This window comes from Cyprinus carpio, unplaced genomic scaffold (assembly GCF_018340385.1).
Source record: "Cyprinus carpio isolate SPL01 unplaced genomic scaffold, ASM1834038v1 S000006751, whole genome shotgun sequence".
Taxonomy (NCBI): Eukaryota; Metazoa; Chordata; class Actinopteri; order Cypriniformes; family Cyprinidae; genus Cyprinus; species Cyprinus carpio.
The window spans coordinates 97130-117066 of NW_024879350.1; the positions used below are offsets into that span (position 1 = coordinate 97130).

The window sequence follows — 19937 nt, forward strand, 5'->3', positions numbered from 1 at the left end:
TTTCAATATATTTCTTACAGATCGGTAGTATCACATCTCATAAAACTGTTATCCAGTTCTCATACCTGTTTGGATTGACATGAGGGCCAATAAATAATTTTCCAGGTAAACTATTGCTTTAATGCATTTTTTTGATTTCCTCAGTGCACAGTCTGCGTTTCAGCCATGAGACATGCCTCAGCATTTTCTGCGTGAACAGCCGTTCTGCTTGTATGAATCACAGTTTGTGGATGAAACTAAATTATGGGCTGGTGTCATCATGCTGTCTGCAACTGTCTAATTACCTTATTCTGTGTGGATCAAGGACTGCTAATGTACAGTACCATGACACAACCCTTCAGTGGCTGCATGACTTAATTTTTATTTATTTTTTTTCATCAGTTTTTCCTCTCTTTTTCTCCAAAGGAGACTCTGCAGGAGGGATATGTTAGCAGGGGCCAGTCTGGGAAATCAAACCACGATGACATGGTCTTACTCAGCAGGAACGCCCGTCCAGCCTTCCGGTGAGACATTACAGTCCAAAATTTGTCTGAGATTTTAGAGACTGTATGGTAATGGATATGACAGTGCATTGGTCTTGGCGGAAAAGATCTGCTATGCTGCTGCTGCAGAATTGCTGCTGTTGTTGGTTATAGAGGTTGTTGTTGATTATTGCTGCTGGAAAGAAAGCACAGGAACTTGCTAGTACTGCCACTACATACACCAATACGGTGCTGTGAATATTTAAGCCAATACTGCTGCTGCACAAGTAACATATATAATAATAACCCATACCAGTTCTATACAGGTGGCACTGGGGAAGATGGAGGGTTTTACAGGAGCTCTGAAAGCGCGCTGCATTGCTCAAGCGAATGCTAATCAGTCATTTAAATGTAAAGCAGCAAGCTCATTGGCGGCGAATGCAACATGAACCAATCAGCTTGTGCCAAGTCGTTTAATGCTAAGAATATCATCAGTAAGGACCCATCAGCCTGCACCATCTAGAGTTTCATGACAGAACTTGGCATTTATTAAATGTAAACATTTTTGTTTTATTTTTGATTACATTATTCGTTGATTAATTTTTCTTCATAAGATGACAATTTAAAAAAAAAATTTAGCAACCTTATACCTTTAATCAGATAGTTCACCCAAAAAGAAGGTTATGACATAATTTACTCCCCCTCATGTCATTCTAAACCTTGACTTTCCAAAACCAAGGTTTTTTATCTCTTTGGAACATGAAAAGAGATGTTAAGCAGTATGTTCATGTTGCACTTTTTTGTACAATGAACACATTAGGTGCCCAACAGCTGTTCCAAAATGAACAAAAAAGCACCATGAAATACAATAAAAGTCAGTTTTGTGCCCATACAACCTGCTGCACTTTGATTACCTTACAAAATACACTGGAAACAGAGGATTGCCACTGATGTTAGGTGATATGGAACTTCTCTTAAGAAGTAGGAACCACTTGAGTTTTACGGTTTTGGAACAACATGAGGGTACTCATGTTGTTCACATTACAATGACTGTAAAAAGCATGATATACAGTTCAGTCACAGGTTTTCACAAAAAAAAAAGAAAAAAAAGTTTTTGTTTATTTTTTAGTTTTTTTAAAAGTATTTTTAAGAAAATGGAGTCAAAAGTATCAATTATTATATTCATTTAAACATTTATTAACAATTAATTATTATATTAATGAAATAACATATAAATATATTTTACTGTCGTCTTAATTGTTTCGATTTTTATAATGCATTATCTTCTTGTTGATCCACCAGATCACATTTACAGCTCTGTGTGTTTGCTGCATAAAAACATGGGTTGATTTTCACATTGGTCTTAACAAAAACAGCAGATGGGCTTATTGAAAATGTAAATTCATTCTCTGTCAGCAGGTGGCGCTGTCAGGCCGTCAGAAATATAGCGGTTTCCCCGGTAACGGCAGTACACAAAGCAGCACAGCATCTGACTGTAGCACTCATATTTAATCAATAAAATCATCGCCTTTTGAAGTTTAATCGTCACATTAAGCCATATCACAATTCTTTTCTTTCCGTCTGACCTCCTGAAATCATAATGCTGCGTTCACACCAAACGCAAATAGAGCGCCTGGCGCGAATGATTTCAATGTTAAGTCAATGTAAAGACGCGTTTACGCGCGTCTGGAGGTCTCGCGGCGCGAATGAGGCGTTTAGCGCGGCGCGGTAGACGCAAATTCGCCTCATTGACGCGAATTGAGCGTCTGGTAATATAAGCGCGAATGGTGCTTTTGTGCATTTATGTGTTTGACGCGAATTCGCGTCTGCCGCCCGAGTTGGAAAATTTGAACTTTGGCGTCAATTCGCGCCGCGTTAACCAATCAGGAGCCTGCTCAGGAGTCACTCATTTAACATGAAGGAACGACTGATATTGTCAGTGAGCAGGCAACCGGAGCTATATGACAAAAGTTTCATATTTCTATAGAGAGACAGGAATAAAAATGACATATATATAAAAAGCATATTAATAGATTAATTGAAGGCCAAAGAAAGATTTACCCCAAACAAATTATATTTTATCTTGAACCACTGAAGAGACATCAGAGCCAGCGGCAAATATCAGAAGGTCTAGCCGAGGTGAGGCTGCTCTCGGCGGATACATGATCACTGAGTTCCCACTGATCACATGGAGCTTGTGTCCGAAAATCGGCGAAACACATTTTTAAATACACGCTGTCTTTATAAATAAACCGCATATTTGAGTTTAAAACAACTACATTCTCGCCTGAAATACTTTTTTAAATACATTTTCATGACACGATAACAGTAATATTTTGAAAATTATCCGAATAAAAAATGGTGGTTGAAAATGCTGCGTGAAGCCCCCCCATGACGCGAATTCGCGTCTGTTGTGAAGTTAATTTCACGCGCGAATGAAGCGAATGATCTCAAAATGTTCAAGCGGCAAACTAGACGCGGTAGACGCGAATTAGACGCTCTATTCGCGTTTGGTGTGAACACAGCATAAGACTTTCTTGTACCATTTAAGACTTTTTATGGCCTTAAATTTGATGCAGCTAAATAGAATTTAAGACTTTTCAAAGACCAGTCAGCTTTCCTTATTTTTAAGAATGCCATTGTGCTTTCTGCTCTCTTCACTGCATGCACGACTGTACGTCTAAATGTATCAACAGTTAACTGTAGTAGCAACCCGTGGCGCTGTAGGACCCAAGCGGCTCTACTGAGCTGACTTTGATGTGCGCTTAATATAAATTTGATTTTATTAGAAAATAGTGTTTGTCATTTAATTATTTCATTATGTCAAAAGGCTTCACAGTCCAGATTCGGACCATAGTCCGCCAGTTGGCGACCCCTGCCTTACAGTGTGATGTTGTCTTTCTTCACTGATCCATCAAGATATTCTCAAGGATCAAATGATTTATGAGGATTTCCAGATTGCTAAAGGAATTCAGTTTACCATCCATTTCCTAAAACTAGTCATCCAGCCCTGCTGCCCTCATAAAGCTCTTATGTTTCCATTGAGCAGAGAGTCAGAAGATGCTGCATGGGTATTTAAACGAGTGGAACTGCAGTCTCTGGTGTTGTCATGGTGGGTTTCCCGCAGGGGTTTGACGACTGAGGTAATGTTGTTTAAAAGCTCCAGGCGGCTGCTAGTATCATGCCGGCAGACCTATTTTTAGACGTGTCTGACACAATGGCCCAGTGAACTCTCAGCCAAGGATAAAGAGAATAACAGCAGAATGAACGGCCAGTCTGCACTGTGGGTGCGTTTGGATAATTATCTCAAAGTGTCTCTCACACAGTAAAGTACTACACCAGATCAGTGGAAGAAAAGGACAAAGAAACACAGATGTTCATGTAGCCTGAACTACACAAATGAAATAATAAAAAAATCTAGTGGAAAAAGCTTTAGAAAACATGGGTTGGAAATTAGGTGTGACCCAAGACCACAGAGAACATATTTTTCAGCCTAGGCTGTACTTGTATCCTTCACAACCTCAATTTACAAAAAAAGTCCACTTCTGCTTTGTTTGACCTAACAATGGAAGATGGCAAACTGCTAAACTCATTTTTTTTTTTTTCTATGGAATCCTGGGTCTGGTGATGGTGTTGCTGTGGCAGTATAATGACTAACAGCCAGCCCGTAAATATGAACTGATGTTTCACTGAATTATTCCTACAATGAAATTGAAAATAGAAGCAGGATTAGTGTGATGGCAATAAGAAAAAAATTACATGCAAGCGTTTTGGAGCTCCATGTGTCAGATGCTGGTGGAACTTTGCCCTCTGGTCTTCTACACCTGGTCGTGCTCCTAATTGTGGAATCCCCATGAAATCTGACTAGTTTTTTTAAAAACACATTTGACTCATTGTCTCTTTATTTATGTAAGCATAAAGTAATCCACCTTGCTGGCACCGAAAACAGTGTGAGCTTTGCACGGCATAATCCGTTGCCATGCTTCCTGACTGCAGAAAGTCTCTGAATTTTTTTTGTTAAGTAAACATTTTAAAGGGTATGAAATTGTAAGTTGATGTGGCCTTCAATGTGGCTACATTTGCCCTTGGAGATCTGGAGCTTTTAACATCTCATATAAAGTACCCTTTGAAATGGGGAAACAGCCTTGAAAATGTGTGCTACATCCAGAAACGTAAAAACATCTCACATGTCATTGTACAGTGTAGTTTGTGCAGCATGTATGTCCCATCGAATCAACCATCACGTTTTTACGCTTGTTTTTTTTTTGTGCTATTGTTTTTACAGTATCAGTGAACAGGAAGATAATACTAAGTAAACCACATTTTAGGCACAAATTACTTTATCCATTCTTTTATCCGCAAATAAAAATAGTTCCAAACAGAATCAACCGCAGGCGTGTGGTTCTGAATGAATCAGTGTTTTTGAATGAACTGGTTGAGCGAATAATTCAGTGACTCAACCATAAAGGCAGTCACTTATTTTGTTCTTAAATCAGTTTGATCAAACTGGTTGAGTGAATGATTCAGTGACTCACTTGAATATCAATATTGCTTGCACTAACAACTAACTCTTCTTGCAGAAGTTTTCTGTCAATCTTAACCTTTTCACTCATTGTGCAATAGACATGGGCCGGTATGAGATTTTGATGGTATGATAACTTTAAGCAAAATATCACGGTTTCAGCTGTTGTTACAGCTCTGAAATGTGTTATTTTTAAATGACTGGGTAAAAAAAAAATTTTCCTGATGGGCACAATATATTTTGCTTTTAAGCAACATACAGAATATTAGAAACAGTAGAATTTCTATTATTTTGTTCTTTGATTTGTTTCCTAAAAAGAAAAAAAAAAGAAATACTGACATCTTTATTTAACCTAAATCTGTAATTACAGTTATTTAATTTTAGTTATGTAATTAATTTACATATCATTTATATCAATTCATATCATTTAGCTATATAATAATAATCATACACATAATTTGATTTAATAATAACACAATTAGAAGCAAAAACAGAATGTTCTGACAAGCTTTGTGAAATTATATCCGGAAACTTTTCAGAAGACAGTCAGCTCCCCTCAGAAATACATTCATATAAACCCCCAAATCAATATTGAGGATTTTCTTCCAATAGTTCGTGCATCATGAACAGTGAGTGATCTGCCTGCTACAGTATTTTTCTCTGTGCGTCCTTCTTGAGCGTCTCTGGCATGTGTTAATGGGCGTTAACAGACTTCATATTTTCACATAAATTACATTTTGGAAAATTATTGCATTGCAACGCAGTTTGTGCAAGTCCAGAAGAGAGAGTTGCAATAAGGCAAAAAAAAAAATTACGTTATTCTATCGCGTAAAGGCCAAAGTATATTTCGGTCGTCCACGCACCGTCGGCATTACGTTATTTTCGTCATCAAGAGGGCTCGCGGACAGACGCGCACCCCGTGGTACTGCGCATGTGTCGAGCTCATCCGTCCGTGCTCATCTACGGTTGAGTATACTTTTGAAAGCTGTGCGGACGCGGCTGTGTGCGAGATGGAAAGGAACGCTGAATGTGAAGTATACGCAGGCCTTAAGTTCGCCATCCTACACACACGTGACTGACCACTCCCTCACACCAACAGGAGGAGGAGGGGTCAGTGTTACTCTCTACACTGCACTCATTCTGAGGGATTCCTACTCTTTCAGTCATTGAGGAGACATGGAAAACAGCGCATACCGCAGGAACGGTATAATGGAAAATATTAGTGGTTTTGAAACCGTGAAATATTCAAATCGCGGTATACCTTGAAACCGGTAATCGGCCCATGCCTATTGTGCAACGTCACTCGAGTCGTGAGTGGCTGTGAGAGGTGTGTCTTTGATGATATTAATTGTGATGTCTGTATCGCATTGCGGCACTGCTGCTGGGGTGAACATGTCCAGATACTCCTGAATCATTTGTACATGATGTAGCTGCGGTTTCCTCCTTTGTTTTCTATTTTCATGCATTTGTGGTTTATGTATCAAACCTTGGGAGCAGAGGGGCTTTAGCACTGAACCCCCTTGTGGGCCTTATTTACTCTGTAACCTTATGATTTTCAAATATGGTTTACAAATCCAATATGTATCTGATATCTGCTAGGCAGTCTTTCATCTTAACAAATGTGTCAAAATATGCATTAAACCTTGAAGTGTAAATGCAGCAATTAAGTTCCTCCAGGAGAGATAATCCAGTCTTGCTGTCTGAATGTGTTTGTCCTTCAAAGTGTTAACTGCCCTCCAGTCTGTCGCTCTCTGAGAGCTTTATGAAGACCCTGCTCAAGATCCTGATGGTGAACTTCATCCGCTTTGTTGATTTTTATGGCAGCACAGACCCCTGCTGATGAGTTGACCTTGTTTGGGTGCTTCTGTGCCAGTAGAAGCTCTTGATGGTTCGACCTTTCAGATTTGTTTGTGAGCTGTCATTTTTCTTCTCAGTGGGGTTTTGTGTCTGGATTTATGGCAACTTCTCGGTCTTCTTCCCTCTTTCGGTCATCAAAGGTGGCTTTTTAACGGTTTACTTCCTATCCTGTCCTGTCTGATTGATTTACCATCCTTGACGTTATGTCTGATAATAAGTTGAGTGGAAGTCGAAATTTCCCATACCTTGAAAGCATAGCACAATTTTCTACTTTCAAAGTGTTTATTAAATAGCAAGAGAGAGAAAGATATCTATCTCACTTTGACATTTTTAGAGTTTAATGTAATTATTAGTAAATTGTCTTTTTTCAAGCATTGAATTAATAAAGAACAAAGAAAACAAAAAGACACAAATGAAGACTGCATTGCTTGAAGTTTAAAAAAAAAGAGCATCAGGAGTTCAAGTAAACATGCAAAAATAGATTAAAAATATTGCAGAAGGAATTAATGATAAAATCTTTTGTTTGTGGAACATAAAAGAAGATATTTTGAAAAATGTAGAGTTTTTTTGTCCATACAAAGTGAATGATTATAAAACCGGTTCGTTACTATCATTTTTCAAAATATGTTTTGTATTCTGCAGAAGTTTTGAATCAACAATTCTTTGCTGGTCTGAAAGTTAAAAATAGAAGCAGTTTTATGCTATTGTTTCCTGCTTTTAGACACAGTATCTAAAGTACCATTATACTTTAATTTGAATAATTTAATACATTTATATTTTTTTATAATATCATTTATAATAATAATTTATAATATCATTCTAAAATACAAAATTATTAGTAATTTTATTTATAATTTGCTAATGTTATTCTTGTCATTTATACCATTATACTAATGCAAGGTTTTTTCCGTCTTTGTTTTGGGTAATAGGACTAGATTTCGTAATGGATTTTACAGACAAATTTTATTTGAACTAACCATCTAAATGGTCATTTAAGATGTCATTGCAGAATTATTATAAACTCTGCCCATAGTGAAAAGAATATAAATGTAATTGATTAGACTGGAATGTTACTTAAAAACAACAAATTGCTTTTAATGTTCACAGCTTTGAATAAAACCATCTGCTAAATTAAAAAAAAAGTCAAGTAATTGTCCAAACAATGCATAAAATAAGTTACTTTCCCTGTTGTGAAGGTATTTCTTTGTGAATATTGGTAAAAAATTATTAGTCAAACTAATTACCAGTCTGTCTTTATTTGAAAGGATTGGAAACACATATACACACTTTTGAACACATGGCCTTCTACACATGAGCCCTCTTTGTTAGTATGATGAAGTGTGTCAGCTGCCGAGAAGGATTACACATCTGTAAGAGCTCATCACAGCTGGATTATCTTTTGTGTTGGAGAGAGAGGGAGGTTATAGAACAACCTCAGTGCTGTTTATCTGCGTATCAGAGCTTCTGTCACCTGCAGTCTGCTCAACGCTCACCTCTGTGAAGGGTAAAACGCTGTTTCTTTGGCAGCTCTTGTGTTGCCGTAATCATAAATGGCTTTGTCTCACACACTCACATATACATATTATTCATATCTCCCCCTGTGTCATCTTTCTGAACAAATATTGCTTTGGTGTTCTGCTTTATTTTTTAAACCTCTTCTACATGCCTTGGGTATTATGGGCTGGTGGGAATCTCTGTACAGTTTATCCCTTTTTACCTGACGCTTTCAGAGTTTCTCTCTGCTTGCGTTCAGATCTTCAGTGCACTGCAGTTGGGGAAAACATGAAGAGGTGAAATGCGTATATGAGCGAGATTGATGTCCTGCGTTTCTCTCGTGGTGGGTTTTGCGCGCTCTGCCTCGAGCCGTGGGCTTTTTCATCATCTTCCATTAAAGAGAATTTGAAATGCGCTTCCTGGCCTCTATTTATTTAATCAAGCACTTCCTTTAAAAGACAAATCAAATAAACATGTGCTGGACCTTGCAGACGTAATTAGACTCCTTTTGGTCTCTCCTAGTCAATTCTTCCTTCTTTTTTGCCTTTTCTATTGGAGGAGTTGGAAAAAGGATGATAGATGATGCGCTTCTCTAGCTTATAGAATCAAGGGATCACAGGTTTGCCCCCGTGTTCACTATGACAGCTGGTATACTGAAGGTCACGGACGAGTCGGGTGGCTTTTGAATCGAAAATTTGTAAGATTAAAGGCTAAGTTCAAAATAAGTGGCAAAATAATCGCCATTGGCTAGGAAATGTTTTAGTTTATTATTACTATTTTACACACCCTATTTTACCCTAACCCTTAAGACTGGTGTTGATGCTTAAGATGTTGTTGGTCATTCAGGGTTTCTGTAAAAAAAAAGAAAAAAAAAAATGGATAGTAATAGATGATAGTAATTATTATTAAAAGATAGTACTACTATTAATTCTACTACTATACTAACAATAAACAACGCACTGTGGATTGATGAGCTGCTGGGTTCATGAATATTAATCACGTTGTCAGCATTCGCTCTAAACTGATTTGCTGAAATGGATGATAATACTGTAGATGTGCGCCAGCCAATGAGATTGCCTTTTGCACATTAGTTCTGTTCAGTGAGTGAAAAAATATCTGTGCTAAACTTGCGGTTAGCCTCTCTCACACACACTGGTGAGTAAAATCTAAGAATTTATTAGCCAATGGCTAATAATAGACAATATTTAGTCACCCAGAGTGAAGATTTAGTCACATGTGTGCTTCGAATCGATTTGATTACCGATTCGATTATATATAGATTATTTTGGATGTATTCAATCCATTTTTTTTTTATATTAAAATGGTGGCTGTCATAAAAAAATGGATTTATTCAAACATAAATTAAACAAGTTCACGTGCGCCTCGCGTTGCAGTGTCTGTTGAACTGAGGCGCTACAGCGATCTGTCACTCCACATTAAAACCACGCCAAAACTCCATTTATTGTTTGAATACTGCAATGCAATGGACATAAATTGAAACCTGAGACTTTGTCTCATATTAAAAGCACCAAAGCACAATGCTTATTGCAATTTACTGGATGGGAAGTGTTCTTCAATGGTTCGGCCATTAACTGAAAAAAGGCTACACTAATCGATTCTTGGGATTTAAGAATTGATATCGTTCCATAAAAAATGAGAATCGATTAATTTTTACCCAGCCCTACTTGTTCAGCTGATGGCTTTCAGAATATGCTGCACTACCAGCTGTAAATGCCCAAGGATTGTAAAAAAAAAAAAAAAAAGGGAAAATACTTTTTTTTTTTTTGTCTCAAGGAATGGCTTCAGTGGACGTTTTACATAGTAAACTCACTTCCTTAACATGTAAGTATCCTTATTATAAATATCCTAGAAATTAACACCTTAGAAGGTGTGTCAGCCAATCAGAATCACAGATTATAGACAAGTCCCAGAAAGCAAAAAAGATTCCAGGTTGATATATGATGGAAGACCTAATTTCTTGGCCTCAATCCACCTTTTCTTTTCTCCTCATTCTTTTCAATCTAAGCACAATAAACAGAAACAGCATACACTCTGTCTTTTCCTTTATTCCTGAGCTTTTTTAAGACCAGAGATGTGTCTCCTTGAATTGCAACCAGTCTAGCCAACTAATGTTTATATGAGAGTCAGAGTGGAGACCTTAGAGCGGTTAATGAGAAAAAGCTGGGAAGACAGATGAGAGCTCAGCACGGCTTTCAGAAGCTGAATATTCAGAACCATAAATAAGAGGGAGCCAGAGCACGACTGAATCTGGGTTGGAAGAAAAACAAGGGAAAAGGTTTGTTCTAAAACCTAGCGAGCTGTCTTCTATGGCAGCATTCAAACTAAGCTCATAAGTCACCGTTTTGGAACGTTTTACATGGACAGGAACTTGCGTTTCTCACACGAATGGGACGGTATAAGCTGGGTTAAGTCTTCTAAACTCACCAGCTGACAAGTGTCCTTAAAATTACTCTAAAACCATCAAACTAGACCAGTGGAGACCAGCCTGCACCAGCAAATCAGCTGATTAAAGCTGAAATCTAAATTTACAACATTTATTTTTGTTAGCACACATTGCTAGTCTTAAAGTGAAAAATTAATCTGTGCAAATTAATCCACTGGGAAAAAAAATAGTTTGACTTGGTAATCTATAATCAAAGTCTGATCATTTGCTTCCACTCTGGAATGGCATTCCTTCTCTGATGATGTCAGTTTGAAGGCTTGGAATATGTTAAGAATATGCTTAACCACGCCCCTTCAACCGCTAGTTTTCTGTGAGTGAGGGATGAGAAGAGGAGCTTAAAAATAAAACCCCGCCCTCTATTCAATATTCCGTTTCAGTTGGTAATACGTCACCATAGGGGTGGGTGCATATATATATATGAAAGTGACTACTGGTATTATATCGTTCCATGATATGGAATTTGCTATACCGTGGATACCGTTATATATTCATGAATTCAAATTTTGCATTTATATAGTTTTGTTCAATTTGGTAGGCTTTGAACATTTTAACACAAATGACGATAAAGAGTTGAGGCTGAACGTTTTTGTCCTCTGTGTGCAACACCATACTACACAGGCATTAGTAATCAAACACATTGAGCATCATAACAGACCTAATGAATAGAGCACAAATCGCCCACTCCAGTGGTTCCCAAACTGAGGGATAGTGTACAGTCAGCAGATTATTTAGCAAAATAAACCTCTGTAGGGTGATAAAAGACTGCACTGGGTAATTTTCCCGCTTATCATGTGGCCACTTGCCTGATAAGTAAATAATTGAGTGCAAAATATTAATTTAACATTTTAATTACCTCAACGTGACTCGCAGTACCTGCTTGAGCGCGCCGAAGTTGTAGTTGTATCAGTAACAGACCACTAGATGGCTCGATTGAAGAATCAGAGTTATATTGCAGGGAGCCATGTAGAGATATAAATTGATACAAATCGCAATTTGACAAAAGCAAATAGAACCCAGTGATGTTCCCTGCTGTGGACGTGGACATACTCCAGCGCTCTGACACAAAGAACAATTTCAAATATTCATAACTAAGAGAATCGTGAAAAAAAAAGTTTCCTCAAAAATATTAAGCAGCACAAATGTTTACAACATTGATGATTTCAGGTCTATGTCCAATCCCTCACTTTTTCTAGTTATATGAGGTAAAAATATTTTGTCTGTAATTATATCTCAATATAATATCGATATAGCCTGGACAGTGTAAAATATCGTGATATGAATTTTAGCTCATATCGCCCACCACTACGTTACCATATTGAAATCGGCAGCTGTTTTTTCCACCAGGGTTTGATTTAGCATGTTGCCAAGCTAAAATCACAACACATTATGTGTAATAAACCTTTCTCTCGCTTTGTCTGCCCTCCTGAACAGATTGTTTTTTTGTCTTTTGTTTTTTAAACTGAGCTTGACGCAGTACATTCTTTGATTGCCTTCTTCACAAAGGATACATGTGAAGCTGTCTTTGATTTGTCCAAAAGAAAGTATCCACTTTTTGGAACAGACTTTGTATTGGGGGCATGACTGATGCCTTAAAATTCTGCCTACGTAGGCAGCTAGGATTTGGGGATTCACAAAGGCTTCTGCTGTATCACTGATCTCTGCTTGGTTTGATCATTTCCACTCAAAAAAGCAGCTCTCTTTCTATCCCCTCTTGCTTTACCCTCTCTCGTTTTATTCCTGCTGTCTACCCTTCATTCGTTTTTGCCTGTCCTCTTGTCACAGACTGCCTGTAAGGAGAGGATTGTGTCTTTCCCGCAATAACACAGCTGCAGTGAGACAGACACAGCCGACTCACTCTCACCGCCGTTCTGCAGCGCTCTAATTTACTGAGAGCTTGAAAGAATCGTTGTTTATCCCCGAGCCCTGCAGGCTGATCTGTATCCTGTCAATGCGGCCCTCTCCCCCACCATTCCGACGTTCCTCTCGTTCGCTCCACTCTGTCTTCCCGTGCTCCTTTGATTCCACTCCCTCTCTCCGTGCTCCACAACTTGTTCTCCATAATTAGAACGAGCACGTAGGGGATGGAAAATGAGGGAGGGGAGAGAGGCGCCAGGGCCGTGCTGATGAGGCAGACGAGAGAGCGCTCTGATTGGCAGAGCCGTTGGCAGGGGACGAAAGGGGGGATGGGAATCTGCAACGCCATTGGCTGAAGTTGCTCTTCGGGGAGGAAGTGAAGGATAGATCGAGGCCTAACTCGGCTGTGTGTGTGCGTCTCGTGCTCGTTTTCTCTCTGAAGCCTCTACAGGGATCCAGGCTGCTCTCATCCACAGCTCATCAAATCAAGCACAGCCTTGCCGTTGTCTACTGTGTCTCACTCGCTCCATAGACACATACGTTAGTCACTGCTTGCGAAACACCAAGCCCTTTTATGTTTTGTCGAAATCTTTTATCTGTCCTTTCATTTTCATTCATTAGAGACGTGCAAGACAAGGTAGTTACAAAATCAACTAGTCGGTGGATTTTTTTGAACGACTGGTCAACCCATTCATCTTAAGTAATTCTCACCCCATGATATAAGGCTGGGTTCAACCCCATTTGCACACGTTTATTAGCAAGCTTTGCGTTTAAGGCTAGCTAGGTGGAGAATAGTGAAATGGAACTGAATGCAGATTTTGAAACATGTCTAATGTCAATTAAACAACGTGAGATGTGACAATTGCTGAATATGAACATGTATGGCGGTAGCGCTCTCACACTATCGCTTAAATATCAAAATTGAAATGTAAGACAAAAACTAGTCAGCCTTACTAATAGACTATTCGTTGACCCATTCGTTTCTGCATAAATGACGAGCTGTCCCATTACAGCTTGTCAATAAGGAAAGATAATCTGAAAGCTGTTTTGTGCCTTCAGGCGCTCTCATTGCCCATATTACATTGCTAATTGGTTCAGTGGATCCAATTCTTTTTTTAATTTGGGTTTCAAACAGTCTTGTTTTGTTAATTGATGATAAGGGAATTGTGGTCCGCCGTTGATGGATGACTCTCTGTCAAAGAAACCGCCACTGAAGCTAAAATACCAGTGGAAACATGCTCCAGCTGTGACCTTCTGCAGACTGTCTGGGGAGATATAAAACCAACGGGCCATCGTTCCTTGTATGGTCGCTTGAACCCCAAACCCTAGCCGCTCTCTCAGGCCAAGACCTTGACAAGGAAGTCGTTCAGCCAGCGAGACGCTGGAGCTTTGTCTTGCTGTAGCTTTACTCTCTGGACCTCTTGACTTTTGACAGGAAATGAAAGATGAATGTCTGCTTTTAACAGAGATCGGATTTGAGGATCACAAGAGGGGAAGCTCTTGAATGTTAGTGTGCACACAGAAGCCCCCTTTCGTTGCAGTATTGAGTCTCAAAGCAGCCGAGCTGGAGTGCGCCATGCAGTTGAGGTGAAGTGTGCTTACCTCCATCTCTGTTTTCTTTCATCAGTTTATTTCTGTGTTGCTCTGGGGCAGAATAAAATGTAGCCTCGCGGGAATATGCATGGGCTTCAGATGACTATGATACAGTACTGTCGCTAAAATTCGCAAAGCCCAAAATTGGTTTGAGTTGGCCCCTTCTCCCCTGAGCGCGATGAGTAGGGTCTACCATAGAGCAGTGGTTCCCAAACCTGTTCCTGAAGCGCCCCCAACAGAGTACATTTTGTATGCCTTCCTAATCAAACACTCCTTATTCAGGTCATCAGCTCGTTAGTAGAGACTCCAAGACCTGACATGGGTGTGTCAGACAAAGGAGACACTGAAAATGTGCATTGTTTCAGGAACAGGGTTAGGAATCACTGCCCTCTTGCTCCTTAGTGGGCTCCTTTCAACACAATGCCCGGACGTAACCATGATACAAACATTTAAAACATATAGCCTACATATGATAAAAAATGAACCATGTCATAAAAATGTCAAATTATCTGATATTTTTATTTTTTACAGATTTATTTTTGGTGTTTTATGCTTTTATTTTGATAGGGCAGTAAGTGGACAGGAAATGAAGTGGGAGACGGAATGGGGGGCATGATCGGGAAAGGTCCGCAAGCTGGGACTCATGGTCTTCATGATCATTTCAATGTTAGTTTTTCATGCACAATTGTTGTAACGCGTTAATTTATTGGTTGCACTACATGATTTTTGATTTGGTGGACAATATATTTATTTATTTATTTTAAATATTTATTATATTTTAACAAATTGGGAAAATTAAAAAAAAAAGAGAGATTATGCCAGACTACACTTTTTTTTTTTCTCTCTCTAAGGAATGTCACCCTTTTAATATGACATCAGCATGGTAAACACCTTAAATGTATGCTGTGTCTAAAAATAAATAAATAAAAGAAAAAAATCTGATTAAATTTAATTCCAAAATTAAAAACATGTTCATCATAGAATAGGTGTATTCTAGTCACTGTATATATGAATCACATATTTTTTACTAAATTAATAGATCCAAACAAAAAAAATTACATCATTGAGCCATTTTGAACCCAAGTTCACATCAAAACCTGTAATATGTTTGCAGATTTGTACTTTACCTAAAGAAATTCAAGTTTATCTCTCAAATCCACATCAGAGACAAGCATTGCTTTATTTAAAAAAAAGCATAAAAGCATGACTCGATAAAAGCTAATGTTCATTCAACATATTTTTTTTTTTTTTAGATGTCAGATTGTTTTGTTTTTTTATCCTGTATTAAAGCTGAAATTATACTTTTCGTTCCACACAGGCTCACAGACATTCAGAATTTTGTAATATCTATTATCTATCCAATTGCAGATTGTGTTTTGTGTGTGCATTTGTGAATGATTTTAGCACTCAAAAACACCCAAAGGTCCATAATACTATCGTCCATATATGCTTATGATCTATACAGTATACTTTGAATGGCTTGGATACTCAACCATTCCCAAGGTAGAGTGGAACATGGAAAATGAAGTATACTCTGCCTGTTAGAGCTCTTGAGTCTTGGGGAACAAACCTAGAATGTGGTCGTTATGTGGCTTCAAGACAAAACATATTTGGAAGACAGATGGTACTTCCACCTTTGATTTGGGTGAAGAATGGAACATGTACACCCCAGGATGTAGTTCATCAGCAGTGTCTCCCATCAATACTCCCGGCAATTGTTACCAGACAGCAGACGACGCCCACAGCTGGCTTGATGCCTCCTCTGAATGTCGAGGGTGGGATTGATTAACAAATTTTTTTTTTTTTTTTTTTTTTTAATCTAACCGCAAATGCTGTTAGCCTTAAAAAAAAACTCAGCAATATAGATACCTTGTATGGTTGTCAGTAGCCCTTTCACACATTCTTTACTGATAACTTAGAATTTAGAAATCATGTGTGAACAAGGCCTTTTCAAAAGAACAGGTTAATCAGTTCTGCTTAATTCTTTCAGTAAGTGATGCTGCTTTTTATAAACAGAAAAACAATGCTAAAATTATTCTTCCTTGAAATGTGCGTTCCATGTCGGAATGTCTGTTTTTGTTTTGGTCTTTTCGATTCCGCCCACTGCCAATTTACCCAATAGTATTTTTTCTACAACCCAGGTTGCCAGTTAGTGGAAAACACAGCTTATTGCAGCAGTGGAAGCCAGCAAATGAACTAGGTCAAAGATCTCAGATTATACCCAACCTAAAAAGCTTCACCATCCATCTAAATAACTGTATGACCAGAAGCACATGAAAACATGCATACTTTAACTCATCAACTTACAGTGTAAGGCTCATCGGCTTTCATTGTCAGTTGCTTTAGTTACTGTTGTGTGTCCTCAATCTGGCAACCCGCATGAGTGTTGAGTCTGAGGAGGAGGTGGCGGCGGGAGAAACAACTCTCTCCAACATTTTAAATTTGCACAGCAGTATCCATTTCGTTTGCTAACTGTGAATATTAGACACTGCACCTCAAAAGTGCGAATGGGGCTAATGGAAGTCTTCATTAATTTTAAACCTATATGGCTGATTTTCATAAACATTGGTGTCTAAACAGCTAGTACAGATAGTCTTGACAGCCTGTTGTTATGCCCAGCCCAGTAGGGCTGCTCAAACAAGTGCAACTGCAATTCCATTTTGTGCCACTAGTAGAGGAAAAATAAAATTAAAATAAAATTGTGTTCCTATGGACCTCCTCTCATGGGGTGCAGTGTGTTTAAAGCCCATTTCCTTTAGCACAGAGCTCAGTGTGCAGGCCCTGCGTGTGAGAGTGGAGCTCTCAGACGTTCTGGGTGAGAAATGATGGCTGGGATGACTTTGACAGGCCACCTGCTGAGCGAGTCTGATCAGCCATAGACGTCTCCTATCACTGCTGTCAACTGAAGCACTGACATCAGCCACAACAGAAAGCCACTGTCACACTTCAGTGTTTAATGGGCTGTGAATGGGAGCTGCATACAGTGACGTGTGTGTATATGTGATGGTAGCAATTTTACATGCTCTATCAGACAGCTCTTTGATGCTACCACTGACAAGATGAGATATGATGAGGTGATGGGAGATCTGACATCCTCTCTCACACAACTCTCATACAGACACACAGAGCATTTCTCATTATCACGCAGTGCGGATAAAGTAATCTTTTGTTGTCCGTTCTTTTTTGTTGTTTCGTTTTATCTGTGTGTCTTAGAAGGGAGGTAGCTTCATTCATTTCTCCCTATAAACACACACACAGATGTACACACGCTTGCTGTAATGATCTGACTGTCTCTGTCTCTACTATTTTATGGATGTTTTTCATAGTTGTATAATAGGGATGTATTGCGATGACTAGTCATCCAACAACCAAATATAATAGCGAGTTCGACAAGTTTTTTTTCTTAAATCTTTTTTTTTTTTTTTTTTTTTTAGATTTTTTTAGTTTTGATGTTTTTAGCAGTTGTGCTTTAATTAGCGTGCCACCAGCATGCTGTGTTTTAGATGTGAGACGGTTTGCACAGTTAAACCCTCTTGGGAAAATTAGCATTTTTAAATTGCAAAGCCCCTTTCAAGCTTTCAGATATCTCTGGCAGTTGCATCCTGTCTTTTGTTAGTTGAGCATACCACCATGATTTGGCCAGTTTCAATTAAAAAGTAGTTAAACCTTATTTTTATTAAAAAAAAAGAGAGAGAGAGAGACTTGCATTGTAAGCACCCAATAAGAAATGTGTGTGATCTGGTCAGCTGAGCCCAAAACCAGCATAATTATTCAGGGCTTCTTAAGTCAATTAGGCAATTGGTCTATTTCTTTGCTGATAGAATATGTCGTATTGCACATCATTATTATGTCATAAAGTAGATCGGGTCCAGAATGTTAATGGAGTCATGCAGTGTTCAGCCAGTGCCTTTGTTATTGTGTCATTAAACATGTCAAATGTTTGATTATGCTGCAATGATTTGTTTAAAGAGGATTTTTAAAGTAAACAGCGAATGAAGTTCAGCAGTGACCGCACACTTTTCCGAGGCCTTGGTTCTGGGAGTATTTTTCTCATTCATTTTCTCCAGAAGGATTTCAAAACAATCAATAAAGCATTCTAAGACCTAACCAACCAGCTCCAATATTAATCAAAACATTACAAAATTGCATTTGAAACAAAGGAAGACACAGGCACTTACTGTATGAGAGAATGAATGAAGTACTTCTACCACAAAGCATTACTAAGTAATGATTTTCACTTTTTATGCTTTTTCGTTTCATCCAAAATCATGTCTTCCAATTTTGGTTACTTTATATCCATGACTGCAGACAATAAACATGTTTCATTGCTTGAAGATGACATATAAAGACAAAAAAAAGCAATGCTACCATTAGCTTTGATCAAAAGGGCCTTTATTTTATATTTATATTATTATTTTTTAGATTTACATTATTGTTTTGACCTTTATTTTTTTATCAAATAAATGCAGCCTTGGTGAGCAGGTTGTTCAAAAACATAAAAAACGTGAAAGGTTTTTGAAAGGTCTGTTTTGAAAGGTTTAAACTTTATCAGTAAAAATCAATTTCACTATGGAGATTTTGAATGACCTTTTTATTTCCTGAATCCCGCTGTTTTGCTCTGTTGGTGTGATCACACCCACAGTGGTTAAAGTCTTTGCCATTCACGCTTAGGCATGTGTCATTTAGTCGTTCTATTTTCCAAGCACAGAGTAACTACAGAGTTCATCTACCAGCTCACCAGTTGTGTGAAATATAGACCTTTTTCACATCAGAAGTATAGAGCCGATCTGTGCCACAGTGATTTTTGGTATGAAGACTTATTATTGTTGCCGTTCTCCTGTCAGAAAGATACATATTTTTTCCTCCATCTCTCTTGCGGTTGCTTAATCCACCCTCCACTCCCAGCTCCAGCACACTCTCTGTGTCTGGGGAACGCTCTCGTCAAACCCAATATGTCAGCCTCTTTTCAGATTGTCAAGCATCACAACAGGGGAAGAGAATTCCTCTGTCAGCGCATTATGTGTGTGTGTGTGTGCCTTGCAGCCCCTCTCCATCGCTGATGTGCAACTATCTATTGTCTGTTCTTATGACTGGCTGGAGCACAAAAGCCCTAAAGTGCTCTAGCATCCATTTTTTTGGATTTCTTCTTTTGGGGTTTCAGTATCATCAGAACACAAACATCATGGGTGAATTTTCTGTTTTTTTTTTTTTTTTTTTTTTTTTTTTTTTTTTATTACTACAAAATATAAAATCTTCCCATGCTTAATTGAGTCTACACTGTGCCCTGCCTAAAAGGTGTTACCAACCAATCATTTTCATGTTACAGTCCACCAAATGATCTGACAAGCTTTTTCTTATGTCTAGTTTATTCTGTAGAAGTCCTGTGTGTTTGGATAGTTTTAATCGGAAATTTCAGGTATTATCTTAATTATTTAAAAAATATGTAATATTTTTAAATGCTATTTAAAATTATTATAATTTATTTTTGGGACAGAGCCCTTAAATCCAGGTTTTGAATTCTCCAGGCTTCAGATGGCCAATTATCCTCTCATAATTCCTCCATGTTTTAATTGGCTCGTACGGGGGCTGTCATGTGAAATGATGAAGGATGAGCGTTGGGTGGGCTGCATTACTCAATCTCACCAATCAGAAGAGAGACGCTGCATTCATTTTTTTGTTCTCTGTCTTCTCT

At 38.3% G+C, this 19937-nt stretch overlaps 1 protein-coding gene across 1 annotated transcript in view; it reads left to right on the forward strand.

Annotated features, from left to right (window-relative positions):
• The first annotated feature begins 417 nt into the window (after positions 1–417).
• Positions 418–19937, forward strand: part of LOC122144691 (AT-rich interactive domain-containing protein 1B-like) — a 50646-nt gene continuing 31126 nt past the window's right edge. Inside the window, 1 exon segment of the mRNA XM_042755825.1 lies at positions 418–503. The gene's annotated coding sequence lies outside the window, so the exon portion shown is untranslated.